This window comes from Arvicanthis niloticus, chromosome 14, assembly GCF_011762505.2.
Source record: "Arvicanthis niloticus isolate mArvNil1 chromosome 14, mArvNil1.pat.X, whole genome shotgun sequence".
Lineage (NCBI taxonomy): Eukaryota > Metazoa > Chordata > Mammalia > Rodentia > Muridae > Arvicanthis > Arvicanthis niloticus.
In genome coordinates, this window is record NC_047671.1 from 36,578,734 (window position 1) to 36,583,432 (window position 4,699).

The 4,699-nt window shown below is 33.6% G+C and overlaps 1 pseudogene; it reads left to right on the forward strand.

The window, feature by feature from the left end:
* The first annotated feature begins 4,117 nt into the window (after positions 1 to 4,117).
* LOC117719571 (centromere protein W pseudogene) lies at positions 4,118 to 4,351 on the forward strand (annotated as a pseudogene).
* Positions 4,352 to 4,699: the final 348 nt, after the last annotated feature.

Here is a 4,699-nt window from a genome sequence, read left to right on the forward strand (position 1 = left end):
CGAGTTTTATTTGCTCCATGGCATTTTTCTAAAGCATTAAACCTGACATTATTGAACACTTGTAGATCTTAAGTATGAAATGCCTCTGTACATAAAGCATTTTCAATGCTTAATATTTTAGGCCTTAGAACTCCTGAAGCATGAAATTTCTTGGAAACCATAATATTTGAAATTTTACTAGTCATTTAAAATGTTAGATAGTTATTCCATGCCCTACATACAGCTGGTAATACAGACAGACATATAGTACCAGCCATTATATGATCTAAAAAAAAAATCTGATTCTCTATATAAAGTTTTATTATGCAGAAAATATACTCTATAGATGTCTAATTAATTTTAACATAAATAATCATTTGCTTAATATCACTTTAAAGGAATATCTGAAATTCCTAGTATGATATCATATGTAGGATTATGAATATAAAATCAAAGAAGTTTTTTCTTACCTTTTATATCATCAAAATTATCTCTTGGGAGAATATAAATCTTTTTTAGATGAACAAGTCTTTCTTTGTAAAGGACATAAACACTGGTGAAAAGGGATAGTGTAGGAGTGTGATTTCAGTTGACCCAGTTACATATGTCATCTCTAAAAGTATGTGGGCAATAGAAAGGGTTCAGCAAAATAGAGTTTCTACATTGAGCAGTCTATGAGGATTCTTGAAAGAGCATCTCCACATACTGTTTACTATTTTGAAAATTTTTGTCTATATGGGTGTCCCATGGTGGACAGATATTTGAACAGTATTATTCTAAATGCTTCTAAGGTGATTTTTGGATGAGATTAATTAATTTGCTTGAATTCTCTAAAAATATTTATTTATTCATTTTATGTATATGAGTACACTGTAGCCATCTTCAAACACACCAGAAGAGGGCATCAGATCCTATTAAAGATGGTTGTGAGCCATCATGTGGTTGCTGGGAATTGAACTCAAGACCTCTGAAAGAGCGGACAAAGTTCTTAACTGCTGAGCCATCCCTTCAGCCCACTTTGCTAGAATTTAGGTAAAGAAGAATAGCACTAACTCTATCTGCAGAAGAAAGAATGGTTGTTTCTAAGCAAGGAGAAACTGCAGCCTCAATCTCAACTCATTACCTTCCTGGGCAGACAATGTCTCCCCAAAAGACTTTGGAATCAGCAGCCATCATGATCATGAGTAGTTTCTTGAAATCAAGCAGTTTCATTTATTTTTTCTCCAGAATCTAATTGTTCTTATTTCCCTGAACAATAATTAATGTCCATTTAAAAGAAAGATCTCAATCACATCAATTTTTTAAATCAAATATGTTAAGTTTGAGGCATGCTATTTGAAATTAGATCTATAAATAATACATAATATCTGTGATGAAAAAAAGTATTCTATGTTCTTCATGACTTAGAGAATATTCTCGGTTTATGTGAATCATGGCACATCCTAACAGATTGTACTGTTGGCCTTATATTCTCCTTGCCCTCTCAGTGATTGTACATCATCTATCCCTCTACCACCGGTTTTTGTCTTGTAATTTTTTTCTGCATCTCAGTAAAAGTAAAACTGTCATTTATACCGAATTATAGTTAACCATGATCAAGCTGAAAGTACAAGTGAACACTTACTTGCTTTCTATCAGCTGCAAAAATGAACATGAGAACATGTAATAAGTGTTTGGAAGAATAATGGCTCCTCTCCACCATTCTGCAGTCAGAATTGCTATGTAAATTAAATTACTTTTAATTATGGCAACATAACCATTCTTGAGTTGTATTTTTTTAGAATACATTTAAAAGAACATAGTTAATAATACAAATAATTTAAATATCAGAAATTTTGATTTTAGGAAGCAGACGATTTTAGAAGCAGGAAGCTGACAAACAGACAGTGGAGAAGTCTGTGTTGCAAAGCCTGCTCCAACTATTTCCATCAATTCCTTTGAATTGTGGAAGTTGGTAGAAAGACAAAATAATGTTAAGTTCTTGGGAATGAGTGTTTTATGAACAATAGAAATTCGTCACTCTTTTTAATAAAAAAAATAAAATAAAAGAATGAGTACATGGGATCTTTTCCTACAATTGATTGTACCTGTTAAAAAAGATCATCATTTTATTCATTACATTCTTGGCTCAAGAATATTATACTCATTAGTAATGGTAATAGATCTGCATGTGATGGCTACAAGCAGGAGGATCTCTGAGAAGCAGAATGCTACAGACAATAACATGCAAAGTTCTCTAGAGCAGATTTCATTTCTAGTTGATGGATTTTTGGTATATATTTTCTTGTATTTACCCAGAAGTTTCTCTCATTCTCTGAGGATTTTAAAGAAAAGAAGTGCATGAAAATAAAATGCTTCTTAAAGACTTAAACCAAGAGAATATATAAGAGTCAGAAGTGGTTGGATACTCTATGAATAGAATAGTAGTAAAGGAAACTTTGAGGCAGAAAGTCCCCTTGGAACCTATATTTGTACCCAAATGGAAGCCAGTGGTCAGACATCTACTTTCTCATGTGAGGATATCTTTGTGTATGTCAACAAAGATGTATTCCCTAGCCTATAGTGAGATGCTCTTCAGCACTATGGAGGGTAACAAAGAACACATCTCTCTCATTACTCCTCTGTGACAGGACAACAGTGTTCCTAGTGACAACAATTATGGTTGAACTGCTCAAATGGAGTGTTATAATTCAAGCCCACCATTAAGTAGACATCTAGAATGACTAAGACAGGGGCACCAAGTAGGATAGTTTAAAACTGATTGGAATGAAAGTTAAACATTCATATTGAATGAATTGGGTCTCATTTAAATTTAAATTTCTAAAAGAGAAGCTAATCTCTATTGATTATTGAAAGTCTTGTTGTTTTGTTTTTATATTTTATGTCCTAATTGGATTGTATATTTGCAAACTATGTGAAAAGAAGGGTTGGAACACAGTCAAAAGAATGACCCATGGTGAACAATGCCTTGGGGAAGTGGGAGAGAGGCTCCAGGATAAAAGGCAAAGGGCCTTTTACCTTAAGTGCAGTTTGTCCCATGGATAGTACTCAGACATTGTTTTCATGCTTCTTGCAACAAACACTTACATTCAATTTATAAGACATGCTTAGTAGTTTTGGATGTCATAACATAGCTCTAGAACCCAATCTGGTCAGAGTACCCTGCATCTGGATATGGCCTTCTGTTTGATTGTGTTCTTTATGAGATATAATCTATACTACAAGCCAGGTAATTGGGTTTTAATTGTTTTGTCCTTAGAAAGTTCTGGGAAAGGGTTGCTCTGTTAATATTTAGTATGTACTTACTGGAATTCATTTTTCTAATCATGATTTTCTGAACTCCAAGAATATACTTTGGGTCTTTACTTTCTCGGTTATATTCATTTATTAAAGTACACTGGAACTGAAGTAAGCTTGTCAACATTAGACTGTAGTTCTGCCCCAACAAGTACTCCCATCTTTTGAGGTCCTCAAATCCCAGGTCCAACAGGCATTATCTGCATAAGTCAGCTAATAAGATGGCAAAGAAGTAGACTGTATTTCTCTTCATCTAAAAATCCAACCAATAATACTTTTAAAATCATCTTTTAGTCTTGGGAAATTGGAAATGAACATATTGTAACAGCCATAGGATCATAGCGTTTGCTGTGAGATCATGTCTCCAGGTTACACCAACAGTTACATCTGTAAAATCTCACTAATATTACTGCCTAAGTGTGAGATGAAAAAAGTTGACACCAATGGATATGATAAACTGATAGAAAAAGGCTCATGATATCACAGCTAACATAACTATAAGCAACTGAGGAGAGCTGGGAAATGGAGAGGAAGAGCATATCCATTGGTTTTTATTGCAAGTCAGCCCTGGAAATGCACATACAAAGAACATTATATGCATTGAACTGTGATACTTTTTATATATGCATACAATATATGTATTTCATATATATACACATATGTGTGTACATTTATACATGTAAAAACAGTGAGAAAAAGAAGCTATGGATTTGGAGGAAAGGTATTTGGAAGAGTTTGAAGGAGAAAAGCAATGATAGAAATGTTACAATTACTTTATAATCTCCAAAATAAAAAGTTTTGGGGGAAGGCAGGGCTGAGAGAAGTGAAACCAGCTGCCAAGATGGTGCTCTCCACCACAGTCCTGAGGTAGATAAAGTGCAAGGCACCCTGTGCCTTCCTCAAGTGTACCTTTAAGACATGCTGCAACTTCCTGATCCATTTGAAATACCTACTCTTTTTTTAGCAATTGGCAGAAAAGTCCAGGACAAATGTTTGTGAAAGTAAATCTGGAGTTATCCAAAAGGGTCATGTACTGGCTGCAGCAAAGGTAACTCTGAAGAAGAGCAAAGGTTGAGAATTATATGATGTGTTAATTTAAGTCATAACAGATCTTAAAACACTTCGTATATATCAATTTATATTATGGAGTATTAAAATATTGTATAAGCATTTTATTTCTTTTAAGGAATTATGTTTTATTCATTAATGGCTTCTGAGTTTCTTTTGTGTTGCTGTGTTGTTGTTTATTGTATCAGAAATGAAAATCATGCTGTGTTGAATAGCTTGAAGAGATGTTTACTCCTTCGCCTGAAACTTATATCTTTGAATTTAGCCAGAATTATGGAGTGAATTTAATTTCTAAGAAAGCAACATACAGTAAAATCTGGGTACATTTTAAATATGCTAATTTTGTGTGCATTTA